The sequence below is a fragment of the Chiloscyllium punctatum genome, chromosome 23, assembly GCF_047496795.1.
Source record: "Chiloscyllium punctatum isolate Juve2018m chromosome 23, sChiPun1.3, whole genome shotgun sequence".
NCBI lineage: Eukaryota > Metazoa > Chordata > Chondrichthyes > Orectolobiformes > Hemiscylliidae > Chiloscyllium > Chiloscyllium punctatum.
Genome location: NC_092761.1, coordinates 4,040,070 through 4,057,759, shown reverse-complemented (window position 1 = coordinate 4,057,759; position 17,690 = coordinate 4,040,070). Strand labels below are relative to the sequence as shown.

Genomic DNA, 17,690 nt, shown 5'->3' with positions numbered 1-17,690 from the left:
GGCACCGTTTACTGAAATACAAAGACATTAGGAATGACACGCCCATGATACCATGTTGTTCGAAATGAAGGAAATGAGGTTTACTGGGAGATAAAGCCACCAGAAAAGAAAAGAGACGGTTTAATGGGATGATGGCATAGATAAAGAATAATGCGGGAGAAATCAGGAGAGACTTAGTTGTGTTCGAATAGAGGTTATCCAGCTGATGTGAAGATCTTAAGAGTAAATATGAGGGAAGTTTCCTCGTTTCAGTGAGTGGAAACTAGACGTTAGAACTTCAAACCCAGCAGGGCACGGGAAATAATTTTGGTCAGGCATTTTATATTCTGAGAGTTATTGCATTCGGAAATGAACTTTCAGAAATAAAAACATTTTAGGAGCTGATGCCAGAATATTCGAAAAGCGCGTGCAGGCACACAAGGAGTGAATTAAACAGCGACAGTGATTCTGGGCTGCCTGGATGGGGGTGCAAAAGGGAAACACTCTGGAAGTGGTTAACATTCATAGGAAAGAAATTGCATAACACCTGCAATTGAAAATGTTAAGTGTAAGAAGAGCTAATGTAGTTGGAAGGTGCAGCAGCTCATTCGACATGAAATATTATATAATTCAAATGCACTGATCTGTTTGGTTTAGCTCTGCATTGAATGGAAGTCGGTTAGCTCAGTTCGCTGACTAACTGGTTTGTGAGAAAAATGAGACCAACAGCGTGGGATTAATTCTCTCACTGTCTACCCGCTGTTTGATATGATAATGGCTGACCAAACATGTCAATGTCTTTGCCCAGCTTATCCACAACAACCTGTCATACAATGCGATAAAGACATTTAAGCAAAATTTCTGTTCATACAGGTAACATGAAACATATTGCATCCGTCAATAATCTTCACCATTCGGACATCCAAGAACACGTTGCACAGTGGGTTTCTGCACGAAATTTGCAGGTTTTGCCGATGAGCATCTGATTCTGGTCTGATCATGTTTCAAACGACATGATTCTTTAAAAACTCACAACCAAGAAGGTAATGAGTTTCCTCTGGTCAGTAGCAGGGATGAGAACTCCAGACGATAGGAATTGGCGATGAATCAGCACAACACTCAATGGTTCAGCTGAAAACTGAATTTAACTCCAATTCTAGTGCGGTTCAAACCCACAAACATTGAATTGCAAAGTTCCCAAATTTGTAGAAATCTAACACACTTTCCATTGCGCCACAGAGCTGCACTCGCCACAATTTTACTGCACCCAAAGTTGCGGTTGTCATAGAGAAAATGTCGACAATCACCAGGAGATGGGGAGTTTTTCAAGGAGATCTTTTATTGGCAAACAAATACAGTGACATTCAGAAAACAATTTTTTGACTCGCACGAACCTCAGGGTCCATGGCATAGAGTCATAGAGTCATTGAGATGTGCAGCATCAAAACAGACACTGCTGTCCAACTTGTCCATGCCGACCAGATATCCCAACCAGTCTAGTCCCACCTGCAATCACCCGGAACATATTCCTCCAAACCCTTCCCAGACACATGCCTCTCAAATGTTGCAATTGTACAAGCCTCCACCACATCTTCTGGCAGCTCATTCCATTCACGTACCATCCTCTGTGTGAAAAGTTTACCCCTGAGGTCTCTTTCATATCTTAACCCTCTCACACTAAACCTATGCCCTCTAGTTCTGGACTACCCGAACCCCAGGGAAAATATTTTGTCTATTTATCCTTTCCATGCATCTCATAATTTTTAAAATATCTATAAGGTCACCCCTCAGCTTCCGAAGTTCCAGGGAAAACAGCCCCAGCCTCTTCAGCCTCTCCCTATAGCTCAAATCCTCCAACCCTGACAACATCCTTGTGAATCTTTTCTGAACCCTTACAAGTTTCACAGCATCTTTCCGATCGGAAGGACACCAGAATTGCCCGCAATATTGCAACAGTGGCCTAACCAATGTCCTGTACAGCCGCAACATGCCCTCCCAACACCTGTACTCAACACTCTGACCAAAAAAGGAAAGCATTCCAAATGCCTTCTTCACTATCTTATCTACCTGCGACTCCACTTTCAAGGATCCATGAACCTCCACTCCAAGGTCTCTTTGTTCAGCAACACTCCCTAGGGTCTTACCATTAAGTCTATAAGTCCTGCTAAGATTTGCTTTCCCAAAATTCAGCACCTCACCTGCATCTGAATTAAACTCCATCACTTTATACCTTTTTCTTTAATCATGTATTGTTAGCTTATCAGAATGCCAACTGTGTTAGTCAGAATTACCTCACTCCAGCTATACAATAAACCAATGGTGATAATTCCCATTATAGTTCTACTTCTGCCACTATTGTTTTTCCTAATTTATTCTACTGTAACTATTAAGTATTCTACTGCCACCTGTGCTACAATGAACCTCCATCCCAGACTAACCTGTCATGATTAGATATTTAGCTCCCCCATCTATCACAATGTTGTCCTGTCCCAAGCGGACTCTACTAACTACTAATTGGATATTTAATGTCATATCCTGCTACAAGTGTCTCAAGCAGGCTGACTCTATTATCAATTAATTAGTTAAAGTCATGTCCTAAGTATGTACTGTCACGACGTTTCCCAAACTGCCATGATAATATTTAGTAGGCGAGGCTGACTTTACTAATTGTTATTATCTCAGCCTGCCATAGTAACCTTTCAGCCGAAGTCTGACTCTGCTAATTGGTGTAGGAGCATTCCACTGTACTTATCCCATCCTGCCACAGTGACCTTTTGACGAATGTCGCATTCCGGAGACCCCTTGTAACAGTTGGCCAGTCGTTACCATGCCTTTAACCTTCCCATGCTTTCATGCTCTGTATTTTTTGTGCAGTGTTGCGATCTTTCATCAGACATCTTCACCCCACTTTCCAGTAACTGGACCTTATCCAAGAGTGCTCTCGCTTCTCAAGTATTCGGCTAAATACTCCTGAAATGTTTTGATGACTCATAGCTTTACCACACGTTCAAACAGTGATTTCCAATTATACAATACTCGCAGAGTGGAAACGTTCTTCCTATATCTCATCTGAACATCCTCTCTCCCTTGCGTTTAACAGAAAACCCTGGATGTTAACTCTTCCCATAAGAAGTTCATTCCTATCACACATACCGATCCCCTTAATGTGCACCTTAATCACTTCCTCACTTAGCCTTCTCCGCTCCCAGATAAAGAGCCTGAACTGAGCTTGTCTATCTTCGCCATGGCAATAGTGTCGTGCTGGAAAAGTACAGCAGGTCAGGCAGCATCCATTGTACGGGAGAATCGACGTTTCTGGCATAAATCTTTCATCAGGAATGAGGCGTGAGGGTGGGGACTGAGAGATAATTGAGGGAGTTGGGGTTGGGTGCAAGGTAGCCGGGAAAGCAAATGGTGGATGGAGGAGGGGAGAAGGTGATAAGTCAGAGGGGTAGAGATGAATCGGTCCGGAGGGTAGTGCTGAGTTGGATGTTTCAGACTGTGATAATGTGGGGGAGGGGAAATGAGGAAGCCGCTGAAATCCACATTTTTCCCGTGTAGTTGCAGGGTCCCAAGGCAGAATACGAGGCGTTCATCTTCCAGGCGTCAGGTGGTAAAGTTTTGGTGGTGGCTTATGTCCGAACCGTCGATTGTCCTGCTCTGCAATTCACATGACAGGAGAGACGTGAAAACCAAAGACTAAAAAAAGGACAAAAACTTATCGATTCAGAGTTAATGGAATTAGACACAGTGCATACAGAAACCATTTGGCCAGTTGAGTCTGCACTGTGCCATGGAAGAGATTCACACTCTCCACTCTATCTTTCTTAACCAGCATTTATGGTGTACCTACAAAAATAGAAATTACTCCAAAAGCTCAGCGAGTCAGGCAGCATCAGTGGAGAGAAATCAGAATTAACATTGAGAATTAAAATCAGGTCCTACGAAGGGTCTGTTGACCCGAAATGGTCATTCTGTTTTCCCCGACCTGCAATTCTGAATTTTGTCTCTTATTTCCAGCACTTACAGTCCATTCAGATTTTGTTTGCCATTTACCCGAATTGCACACATTTGCATTGTGGGAAGGAATCAGAGCAGCCAGAGGAATCTCACACGGGAGAGAGAGAGAGAGCAGGAGTGTGCAAATTCCACACAGTCAGTCACACAAGACTTGAATCGAAGGCGGATTTCTGACGCTGAATGGTGCAGTTCTATCCACTGAGACCTCCCAATATGCAAGCGCCTGTCCTGGAAGCAAATTGAACCCGACCTCACGCAGGCGGTGGTACTACCCAGGAATTCTATGCAAAAATAAGCCTATGTGTTAATACTGGAAATTAACATTCGCTTAACTATCGGAACACTTTTTAAAATTACTTGGCCTATAGCCTTGTATGTCTTGGCATCACAAATTCACATCGGAAAACTTCTGAAAGTTCTGAGGATTTCTGCCTCTGCAACCTTTGCATGCAATGAGTTCCAGATTTCAACCCACGGCTGTTTCAAGACATTTGTCTGCACATTCACTCAAACCTTTCCTCCTCTATCCTTAAATCTATGCCACCCTGCCCCTCCCCCCGTGATCGATTTTACCATCAAAGAAAAACATTGATTTCAGTCTATGCCATTCATATTCCTGATTATTTTATGCATTTCAATCATGTTTCCTCTCAATCTCTTCGACTCTAAGAAAAACGCCTCCAGTCTGTCCAATTTCTCTTCACAACTGAAACTCTTCTACCCAGACAATATCCTGTTAAATCACTCCTGCATCATTTCCAGTGCTTTCATGTCCGTTCTATAATGCGAATTGCAGAACTGCACACAATAGACAAGACAGAGCTAAATGAGCAAGTGGAATAAATGATGTAGAAGTCCACAGACAGAAGTATTTTCTAATAAATTTTCTTTTCCTCAGTGCTGCCCTGTGTCCTTTTCCATAGCCTGATGTTCGAATAATCTCTGGTCCATGTGGTAAAAGCTGTTACATGAGAATTGATCTCACAACCATAGTATCGAAATGGATCGTTTGGCTTGAAGATGAGCACCTGGTTCTTCTATGATGGCACCGAGGCGAAAGAAATGCCAAAGCTGGGAGTGCTCCTGGTCAAAGGCGGGGACGAAGAGCATAATTGTTGTATTAGGATACAACACCAGCATTAACCCGCACTACAGATTGGATCAGCTGAAGCGTGCTGGAGCCTTCAGCAAGAGATCGATGAATTGAAAGCATTCTCTGAAATTTTCCTTAACAATGCGCTGTTTTGTTACTTCGACAGTAAGAGCTGTTTTTGATCATCTCCACATCAGCCACTTGCTCCCAGTAAACACTCCAGACCAGCGTACATCACTTTCATTCCGACACAGCCACATGTCATATTCTCATTCCCTCTGTGAAAATTAGAATTGACAATATCATTCTCTGAGATGCAGCAATGTAGCATGAAGTTGACAGAGTAGTGAACAAAGAAGAACAAAGAACAGAGAAAATTTACAGCCCAGGAACACGCCCTTTGGATGTCGAAGCCTGAGCTGATCCAAATCCATTGTCTAAACCTATCACCCAATTCCAAAGCATCCCTCTGCACTCTTCCTACACATGCATCTGTCCAGGAATTAGACTTCCCAAAACGCATCAACTCACATTTGCCTGGATTCAACTCCATCTGCCTCTTCTCCGCTCAACTGCCCCATCTATATTCTCCTTCATTCTTTGACAGTCCACTATGCTTTCTGCTACTCCACCAAACTTCGTGTCATCTGTAAATATAATGGCGATATTTGGGCGAGCAACCCTTGGAGACTGGAACATTGCAGCTGCTGGTAATTAGATTCGATGAATAAAATCTGGAATATAAACCCGCTCAGAGGAAGGCTGACAAAAATTTTTAATTTGCTGAAAACCCATTCATTCATATCCCTTCAAAAGGGAAATCTGCCGTCCTTAAAGAGACCTGCCAACATCTAACTCCAGACCCACAATAGTACGGTTCACCCATACATTCCCTCTGACTCAGTTCAAGGAGAGTTAAGGATGAACAACAAATGCTGTTCAGACTATGATGGTCACACTCCTGTGGAGAATAAGGAAGGATAAAAAAGATACATGGATGACAGGGAAAATTGGGAATCGTCTCAGCATGGTCTCAAATTCAGCTGATTATCCAAACTAAATAGACACAAGAATACCTACGCCTCCATGAAGTCAGGTCCATGTGGACGGGGTCTGTAGGAAGGGATTTAATTACCCGCTGAAATGTAAACTCACTTCCTCAGTCACAATGTGGACAGGTCATTCACCACTCCCCTATGTGAGAAGGAATCAGTCAGGAGACCAACCTGCAGAGTTGCAATCAGGTTTACAAATGATAGCAAGGGTCCGATTCTGGTGTTATTGCAGGTGTTCATCCCATCCAGCAATGAACAATGCTTGGATGCCTGTTTCCAGTGGAGTACCACTGTTTCCTGATGTAGATCAATAATTCAAACATAGTTGTAGGAGTCACGTTTAGATGTTTACAGACGATGCAACAATTGGTCGTCTTGGTGACTGTGATGAATAATATCAGGGATCGCAGGGATGTATCAATCAGGTGGAAAGGAAAAACGGCGAATGGAATTGAATCCAAACCAATAAATGGTAATGAATTTGGAGAGTTGAAACAATAGCAGTGAGGATTCTGAGTGGTGTACAGGACCAAAGAGATTTTGGAGTAGATATTCACAGATCTCTGAAGATTGTTGGGCAGGGAGATCAGTTGTACCACAGTCTGAGAATGATATTCGATCTTTAGCAAACGCCAGTTTTGGAAACAACTGAAGGAATGAGCACAAGTCTGGTCAATGCGATAAACAACATTTTTCAAAATTGTAAAATGAACTGTGGAGGGCTTGAGTATAACTCTTTGCCCATCAAGACCGCTTCACCACTCAATGAATTTACCACTGCTTCCTCTCCAAGTCATGCTAGTATGTGCCTTGGAGGGTAATTCATAAATGGTGACGTTTCAGTGCATCTTCAACCTTGTCATTATAGTCGGTACAGTCTTTGAGCTTTGAAGGTTCTGTCAACAAAGCCTGGATGACTTACTTCAGTGAATATTCTAGGTGGTGCACTCTGCTGCAATTGTGCCTCAGCAGTGAAGTGAATAAATATTCAGGCATTGAACAATGTACAGTAAGTGACTGTGTTGTCGTGGAGGGTTTCCAGTTCCTTCAGTGGTATTTCAGCGGCACCCACCTAGGCAAATGGAGAGAGTTCTGTTCAACATCTAATTTGTGCGTTGTGGACGATGTAGGCTTCACGGAGACAAGGGTTGAGTTAATAATCAAACAAAGTCGACCGACGGACATATTTTTGTCGTCAACTTCTTTTATGCACGATCAGGTTCCATTTCTCCTAAACACTAGCTGTCAGGACGATTACACGGAGGAATTCAGCTACAATGAAGCCATCAAATGACAATCGAATATGATTAGATTCTGATTTGTCAGAGTTATCGTTGCTGTATTTGGTCTGCGGCCGAAATTCCAACCCATTTCATCACAGAAATTTCTCCACCTGTCTTAAGAATATGTAAGGACGCTGCAGGGGACAGCAGAGATTTACGAGGATGTTGCGAACTCTGTATAAAATAGACCTTCGTGGAATGATTGGTTAGGCTGGGATTATTCTCCTCGAAACAAAGGAGGTGGAGGGGTGCTATATAATCATATAACACGAATCATAAACGTTCAATATTCGTGGAATCTTGACAGGGTAGATACGGGCAGATGGTTTACCCATGCTGTGAGGAGAGCACCAGAGGACATAATCTCAGAATTAGATATTGCCCATTTAATTCAGAAATGAGGAGTCATCTCTTTGCTCAGCGGCCTAACAATTTGTGCCATCAGTGTTGTTGGGTGTTTTCAAACTGTGCCAGGTAGTTAATCAGAAAGATGATGAAAATTTGACGAGGTAAGTGGGCAGAAAGAAGTTAAAGATTATCAGATCAAACATGAGTTCGTTGAATGGTGGGGCAGACTCCATGGGCTGAATGGCAAACTCCCATTTGTTTAACATTTTGTCAAACGCCTTATTTTATTAATAAGTTCAGAATTGTGGGGGGGATGGGATGAAGTGATAGAAAAGGTTTATTAAACAGATCAGACAGATCAGGAACAAGGCTCATAATCTCAGGAGGACGAAATGTACTGTGACCTGGGGATAACAAATGACACTGGGCACAGCACAGGTGGCTGCATACATAAGTTGTGAAAGCTGAAGAAAGTTGGTAGACCTTATACAATTGGCAAGTCAGTGATCACGCTGGATGATGGATCGCTGTATGATTCACACACAGCAGAAATTTGTGAAAGAATGAAAGGTTCGTTTCATTGCAGAAGTTTTCTGTGGTTCCAATTCCGAGTCACTGTTTGAATTACTGATCAGATCATTGTGTGAAGTGTTAGGTTAAGATACTCATGCCCCCCCCCCCACCCCCAACTGGATAAACTTGTGCTCCCGATCTATTGTTATTTGTTTCTCATTCTTTCGATACAAATTCATAGAAAGACTAGATGGAATGTGGGGCGGAAAGAAAAATGCGTTCTTTCTCATTACACCAAGTTAATCTACAATTGAATAGAGTGACTGCTCTCACTCTTCATTTCGACTTTAATGTGATGCCGATTATTCGTGAATCTCCCGTGCAGTGAAGGGCAAGAACCAGATTCTCTATCCATTCTATACCAGACGTGTGAGGTGCCAATAAAAACTGCTGGAGCGGTTTGTGAAGTTTGCAACCAGAGTGTGACTCGAACTCGTGATTGCGAAGCACAGTGGTGTATTAACCCACCACCACAATCATTCAGTCATCTCAGCACATTTTGTAGAGCGGTGACATGTCACCTCATCAGGTTATATGTGGTGAAAGTGAAGGATGAGAAATTTGCAGAGCGGAATCAAATCCACACCATTGTGATTCTGCTTGCACCAGAATTATAATAACAGCAAATGCCAACAAATCGCCATGCTTGTCAGAATGAATAGCTGTCAGTGATACATTATGAGTCAGAACTGTGTCGGAATGAAACAGAGAACAAGAATTTTCCCTCATAATCACATCTACATTTGACTCATAATTTCTTCAGTCACTTTCTCTTTCACGTGAAGAAGCAGCCATGGAGAGGGAAATAAAGGCGATGTTGTGGCTCAATGGCCTTTTTCATATGGCTGAACCTGAATTGGATTAAATCGCAAGAAACACTGTTTTGTTCGTTTCATTTTAATTTTGCTGCAACCTCACAATGTTCATTGTAATAATCACAAGTGAATTAGATTTATCTCATTGGAACGATTAATGTTGTATTCAAATTTGCTCAGACTTTATTTCAGCTTTAGGAAAATACTGCTTAGAAAATCAGAGGGTTAAGGTGCAAAAGAAAATCCACCAGTTTTGTTGCTCGTTGCTTTGGCAGATTTCACCGAGTATTAAATGGACCAAACATCATGGTATTTGTCCTCACATCCTTATCGCATGTGATTAAAGCAGTAAGTCGCTCTCCAAGCAACTGGTCACTTCCTATTCATTATGTAATATCTTCCCTTCACAACAAAGAAAAATCCACTCAGTTCCATTCACAATGCTTCAGGTAGAATATTATGCCAAATCTTTCGAAATTCAGAGGTTTTGGAATCGAATCATATTCAGCTGCACACGTTCACGAAATTCTTTACATTTAAAGTCAACCCACTTAGACATTGTTTCCCCGCAACTTCCAACTGACTACACCACACCCCTACACCTTTACCTCGCCACACGCTGTCTCTCTCCTTGTGAATTTTTTTCCTTGTATGTCACCAAATGTGCCTTTCCAAATATTTTGAAAAACAGATTCTCGGAGTAACAGCGATTCTGCTCTCATCATTTCTTTGTCCTTCAAAGGTTTTATCAAAGGGTTTGAATGTCTGACGTCTAGACGTTTACTCAATTGAAATATGGAATTATCCTCCTATTTACTCTGTCCAAACATCTCATAACATGAACCCCCCACCCCCCCAATTAAGTCTTTCTTGGTTCAGGATTAACTGTTCTAAATTTTCGAAGACAACAAGTGAATAAAATCCCATCCTCAGTACACCCCATCTCAGCATCGTCTCTAATGGCTTTACACCCCAGTAAACACCTTCATAACCCTCTCCGAGAGAATCACAGAATCCTACAGTGCAGAGAGAGCATTTCAGTCAATCAAGCCGGTGTCGACACACTGAAGAGCATCTCACCCAGACCTAGCTCCCCTCCCCATTTCTTTATATTTCACCAGAAGAAGGGGCAACCCTCCCCATTATGATATAAAAAAAAGCTGTTGGGGTATAACCTGGCGTCCTGTGACTTCTGGCATTGTCCCCGCGTTATCCATGGCTAATTCACTTCATTTACTTAATTCAATCCCTGGACACGAGAGGGCAATTTAACTTGGCCAATCAATATAACCCTCAGACCGAACAGCAATGCGAATTACTGAGCCAATGTTCCATCATCGTGAGCAAAACCTGTATCATTCTTAATGGCTTTATATCCTGGTAACTCAGCCTCATCAAAGCAAATCAACCCAAATTCAATGTATCGAAACACTACTCTGTGCTTTACAATCTGATTCGTGCTGCGGGAAATGTTTCTGCGCTCATATTTGAACGCTTTTACGCTGTTCCTTCCTCACCTTCCTGCTTCCAATAAACACTTCAATCAGGAACAAGTCTGTCAAATGCTTTTCATTCCAACACAGTAAAAAGGTGCAGTTTGCAGAGATCACGTGTTTGCACTTTCACTGACAATCTGCCTCCCTGAGAGCTGCAGCCCTTTCCCCCACTGATTCAGGCAGCACTGTCCTTCCTGTGACATGCCCCATCGAGAATGGAAGGACAGGTATCAATACCCGCACTTGGAAATGGAGCGACAATTTTAAAATATTCACATTGTCCCCAGTGGAGAATTGAGCCCTGTGACAAGCAGGGATATTAACCATTATACGACCGAGGACAAGAGTGTCAAAGGAGGCCCTTCCACCAATTGTGGCCACACTTGTCAAAAACAATGCCTAATGAACTGAATCCCATTTTAGAATGCTTACCCCACAGCCTGATTTGTCTTGGCATCAAAAGTTCACATCTGAATATTTGTTCAGGCTATAAGGGTTTCTGCCGCTCTGAACAATGCAGACAGTGTATTCCAAATTCCAACCCCCCGTGGCTGATAAAGCTTTTTCGCACATCTGCTCAAACCTTTCTGGCTTTCTCCTTAAATCTCTGGCCCCTGCTGATCGATCCCTGCATCAATGGTAAACTCGTTCAGTCAACCCTGTCCATACCCTAACTCAATCATGTCTTGTCTACATCTCCTTTGCACTGCGACAAACACTCCACTCTGTCCTGTCTTTCTTCACCACTGAAACTCTTCAGCCCAAACAATATCCCGGTAAATATCTCCTGTAATGTTCTCAGTGTGATCACATCCCTGCTATAATGTGACTTGCAAGACTGCACACAACGCTCTTGCTTGAGGCTAATGAGCATTTGTTTTTTTAAATTTCTAGATTAGTATGAGGGCGATTCTGGCGAAGCAGAATTTATTACCCATTCCGAATTGCCCAGAGGGCAGTTGAGACTCAACCATATTGCTATGAGTCTGAAGTCACATGCAGCCCAGACCAATTAAGGATAGCAAATTCCATCCCGAAATAACATCAATGAAATAGTTTTTTTTAATCAACCATTGTCATTGGATATAGAGTAGTCATTAGATTCTTCAATGTAGATATTTATTGAATCCAAATTTGATGATCATGGCGTGGTGGGATTCAAGCCCGAGTACTCAGACTATTACCTTGGTCTCTGGATTATCAGTCCTTTGAAATTACCACAAGACCAACACAGAATGCCACAAAGCTGATCTTGAACAATAAAATGTCTTTTCACCAAAACTGCCCTGGGTATTTTCCATGAGCCTGACGCTACAATTGTCTCTGTCCTATGTCAGTCAAAGCTGCTACATGGGGATTGATTTCACAACCATGGGATCCAAATGGATCGACTTGTTTGAAGGTCCCGATGGTGGGATTGGGGCACGTTCACCCAACAACAGTAACCGCAGCAGCAGCACAGACAGAACAGTATGAATGTGAAAGAGAGTGATAGATTGTGCATTGCCTCAGAGAAATGGGAGGAGGGACGGAAAGGAGGTTTAATAATCGTGGGAAGGACCGGAATCTCTGACAACGGGCGTGTTTGAACCCTGATATATGAAACGCAGAGATGTAAGAGAGCGGAATTTGAAGGTAAAACAATTAATTTCTTAGCATGTGTCACAAAAAGGACAACGGAGAGAACAATTAGTGCCGTGATTTGGTTTCAAATCGAGGTTGCTGTGGTCACAATGCAAAATACCGACAACCACGATCACAGCAACCATTGAACTGGATGCTTGCAAGCAGCAATAAGTATACTAGCAGAGGAAATGTTCGGAAGAACAGCAAATGTACAATATCAGTACTCAGCGAAGAGTGACAGATATGTGGGAACTGACAATGAGCTGAATCGTTCAGTTCGATGTCCTCAGAGACTGTGGAGATCCCTTGAATGACAATGAGATCGATCGATTTCGACAAAACATCAAAGACTCGGGGGACAGTACAGGATATTGTTGAAATGTATGCTTCAATAGCATTTTAGCTTAACAACAGCACAGCCGCCCAGATCCAACCGGAAATGGGGATGGGAATGTGCGCGCGGAGTTACTCTCTGGTTCCAGTGATGCAATAGGTGAGCGTCCTGTCCTTCTGTGATGGTACAGGGGCGCAAGAAATTCCTCGGTTGAGTGTGCTCCTGCTCAAGGGAATGGTTGTCCCCGTTTATACTATCATTGCGATTTCCGGTGCATCTTTCTAAGACAGCTGAGTGGCACAAGTGGAGCGTGTTGAACCCTTAACTTTGCAATGGTTTTGCTGCAAAGATGATTTTGCTTTTTGGATCTGTGTTTCCGACACTGGCGGTGGCAGCGACATTTGCTCGCATCAGCTCAGTTTCTTCCACACAGTCAAGACTTCAACCTGGAGAAGGTGCTGCTGGCGGTGATATTTTAAACTAGTCATCCTTGGGGGTTGGGACACCGGAAATTTTGATGTTTACGTTCGACAAATAAAACATGAAATACAAGCCTGACCTCAGGAACAGAGATCATGACTTTAATTTCCTGCAATCCCATTCATTCATGTCCCCGATGCAGGGGATTCAACCATCTTCACCAAGTCCTGCCTACGAGAGACTCCAGGACCAGAAAAACATGAGCTGACCCTGAATTCAAGAATCTCCTCCGCGTGGGGAAGCAGTCAAATCGGCCCTGCCAGTCCACACGGTACAGCCGAAGCCCATTCCACCAGTCCCCACGGTATTCCATGCCCCATAAGCCTGCATTTCCCATTGTTGAAATCTGTAACTGGCACATCTTTGGTCAGAGGGAGAAATAAAAACGCAAACACAAAGAAAATGTGTAGATTCCCCACAGACAGACACCCGAGGCTGGGATCACATCCGGGTTTGTGGTGTAGCCAGACAGCAACGAACGAGGGGCAAAGAATAAATGTTGTCATCACCAGTGATACGCACACCCCGTGGGTGAATGAGGAAGAATGAAAACACATTCACAACATGGAAAACAGGATTGGTATCTGTGTGGACACAATTTAAAAGGATCGTTCACGCTGTGTAGAAAAAAAGGACACTGATACCACAGAGAAAGCAGGGCAATGTGGGAACTGCTGGAAGGGAGTTAATTAACCATAGAAATGGAATCTCATTTAATCAGTAACACTGGGGAGAGACCGTTCACCAGTCCCGTGTGTGGGAAGGGATGACTGAGCAAACCAACCTCCGGAGACTCCAGCAGGATGACATATCCCATCAGGTGTTCGATTATGATGTCAATGCGGCTGTTAATCCCAACCAGCTGCCTGCTCCATAGCGTCAGTCAGAGTCATACAACATGAAAACAGGCCTGTCAGTGCAACCGATCCATGCTGAACATACTGCCAAACTAACCCATTCCCGTCTGCCTCCTCCTGTTCCCGCTGAGTGGTGATAAGGCCCTTGTAGCTTTATTACTGTGTTGTTTATCCAAAGCCCAGGTAATATTTTGTGGACAAATAGTTCAGGTCCTGGCATGGCAGATAGTGGAGTTTGAATTCAATAAGCACCTGGAATTGAAGAGTCTCGTGATGACCTGAAAAAGATGTGTGGAAAAACCCATCTGATTCACTCATGCCAGCTCGGGAAGCAACCTGCGATATTCATCTGCTCTGTCCCACAGGAGACTCCAGACGGATAATACTGTAGTTGACTCTTAAATGCGCTCTGGGAAATAACTGACGTACTAGGCATGAATACATTTATTTTTAAAATCCCACTTTCCCATTCATGTTTGGAATCAATTGTCCATTAAATGCTGCAAACATTCCCTCATCAATCACTTCCTCAGCAAGTTAATTACACCGTCCCTAAAACACCGTCCCTAAAAAAATGCCGCACATGTCTTTTTTTAAAAAAAATCTCTCTTTTAATCTTAAACATATGCCATCTCGTCTTGACATTCCCCTCCTGCGAAAAGGCCGCCATCGTTAACTCTAAACTTGTCTCTCAATAATTCATAAACTTCAGTCAGGTCGCCGTTCCAACCCCTAAGCTCGAGTGAAAACACTCTCAACTAGGAGAAAGTGAGAACTGCAGATGAGAGATCACAGTCGAGAATGTTGTGCTGGGAAAGCACAGCAGATCAGGCAGCATTTGAGGTGCAGGAGAATCGACGTTTCGGGGAAGAGCCTGGTGAAGGGCACTTGCGCGAAAAAAAAATATTTTCCTGCTCCTGGGATGCTGCCTTACCTGATGTGGTTTTCCAGCACCCCGATCTCGAATCTTAAAATAGTCTCAGCCTATCCAGCCTTTCATTATAACTCAAACCTTCCACAGGCAACAAGCGTATATACCTTTTGTGAACCTACACCAGCTGAATAATATCATTCCTACAAATGGGCGACCAGAACTGGACATAATATTCCAGAAGACGCCTCATCAATGTCCTGCAAAACTTCAACATAACGTCCCAACTACTATACACAAAGGACTGAGCAATGAAGGGAAGTATGTTAATTGCCTTTGAACCATCTTGTCTTTTGGTAATGCAAATTACAAGGAATTATGTACCTGCACACCTAGCTTCCATGCTCTCCAACATACGCAAAGCCATATTATTTTTGCTGTACCAAATGCAATATCTTCCATTTATCCAGATTGAACTCCATGTTACATTTTTCAGTACAACGACTCATTGGATTAAGATCCTTTTGAAACTTAGATAATCTTCTCCACTGTCTACAATTCTGGTGTCGCCTGCAAACCTATGAAGCATGCCTGCAGTGAGTTCCACTGTTTTCTCATATAGATCAATGATTCCTATTTACTTGTAGTGGCCGTGAATTAGCAGTGTGCAGATCATACAACAGTTAGTCATGCAATTAACCATGAGGAAGAAAGCCGTAGACTGCAGGGAGATATCAAACAATTGGAAATAAAACTGGTGAAAGCAATTCATTCCAGGGAACTGGGTGATAATGAAGCAAAATTAAACTTCAAACCAGCCCATGCTCCAGTTATGTCACTCAGCTGTCTCAGCAAGATGCAATGTCGATTGCTGTTATTATAAACGGGAACAAATTTTCCCCTCTGCCCCGCCTTTGACTAGAAGCACTCCCAACCTCGGAATTGCTTACGCCTCTAAACCGTCATAGAAACACCGCGCTTTCTCCGGTTGCATCACTTGAGCCATCGAGTATCTCTGCAACCTCATTCCCATCTTGATTTCAAGTTGGTTATTTGCGACTGCGCCACTCAGTTCCTCTGATTCTGGGGCTGGGAAATGGGCCCATGTGGCAGCAGTGGTTACTGCCTTGTGTGGGGAAACTCGTGAAGTAACCGATGGTAAACTGCATTGCTATTGAAGTATACATTTCAACAAAAAATTGGTAAAAACAATGACTGCAGCTGCTGGAAAACAGATTCTGGATTAGTGGTGCTGGAAGAGCACAGCAGTTCAGGCAGCATCCGAGGAGCAGTAAAATCGACTTTTCGGGCAAAAGCTTTTCATCAAGAATTCAGGCAGAGAGCCTGAAGGGTGGAGAGATTAGTGAGAGGAGGGTAGGGGTGGGAGAAAGGAGCATAGAGTACAATAGTTAAGTGGGGGAGGGGATGAAGGTGATTGGTCTGGGGGGAGGGTGGAAGGGAATGGTGCAATAGAAGATAGGCAGGGAGGACAAGTCCGGACCAGTCATGGGGACAGTGCTGAGCTGGAAGTTTAGAACTAGGGTGAGATGGGGGAAGGGGAAATGAGGAAACTGTTGAAGTCCACATTGATGCCCTGGGGTTGAAGTGTACCGAGGCGGAAGATGAGGCGTTCTTCCTCCAGGTGTCTGGTGGTGAGGGAGCAGCGGTGAAGGAGGCCCAGGACCTCCATGTCCTCGGCAGAGTGGGAGGGGGAGTTGAAATGTTGGGCCACGGGGCGGTGTGGTTGATTGGTGCGGGTGTCCCGGAGATGTTTCCTAAAGCGGTCTGTTTGGAGACGCCCAGTCTCCCCAATGTACCAGAGACTGCACTGGGTGCAACGGACACAATAAATGTTATTGGTGGATGTGCAGGTAACAAAAGCTGCACTGTCCCCGGAATCTTTGATGTTTTGTAGAAATCTATTGATCTCAGCCTTCAACACATTAATGATGGAATCACCACAGCCACTGGGGGAACCTATGTTAAACCGCCAGCCCATTCTGAGTTCCCACATATCTGCAACTGTTCGCTAAGCACTGATATCGTGCATTTGGTGCGCTGCCTAACATTTCTTATGACACTGTACTTATTGCATGCGCTTAGCGTGTTCCTCTGTGGGCTGCCGTGATCGTATAGTGGTTAGTACTCTGCGTTGTGGTCGCAGTAAGCTCGGTTCGAATCCGAGTCACGGCAGTAATTGCTTTATGTGTCCCAGTCTTCTGTGAAGCCCACATGAATCAGTTGTTCTAGTATTTTGATTTCCTCCAAGGTGATTTTTTTTCCCTTCAAGCTCTGCCCTCTCACATCTCTGTGTTTCATATGTCAGAATTCAAATCCACCCGTTCTCAGAGATTTCTTCCCTCCTACGATCACTAACCGAACTTTCCATCCCATACCCGCATTTCGTTAATTTGGAGATGCTGGTGTTGGACTATGGAGTACAAAGTCAAAAATGGCCCAACACCAGGTTATGGTCTTACAGGTTTAATGGAAGCACTAGCTTTCGGAGCGCTGCTCTTTCCTCATGTGTTTGCGGAGTCATTTCCTATTTCACTAAGGTATTGCAGAATCTAACACTGACTCTCAGATTGATACCGATCAGTCTGTGTGGCTGGGGTCACTGTTGCTGGGTGAACGTGCCCTAACCCGACCATCGGGATCTGCAGATCATTTGATCCAAATGGTTACCACTGTTGTGAGATCAATGCTCATATCGCAGCTTTTACTGATATGGACCAGATATTATTGGGGAGGTCAAGGTCAGAAAAATGGCACAGAACAGTATCGGGGAAAAGTGACTTAATTGGATAAGATCAGTTTCACTGCTTTTCTGCAATGGCCAAGCGCTATTACCACTGAA

The 17,690-nt window shown here is 43.5% G+C and overlaps 1 non-coding gene across 1 annotated transcript; it reads left to right on the top strand.

Moving 5' to 3' along the window:
• The first annotated feature begins 16,951 nt into the window (after positions 1-16,951).
• On the top strand, positions 16,952-17,023 carry trnah-gug (transfer RNA histidin (anticodon GUG)). Its single transcript has one exon. It is a non-coding gene; the product is annotated as a tRNA-His (tRNA).
• The last annotated feature ends 667 nt before the right edge of the window (positions 17,024-17,690 follow it).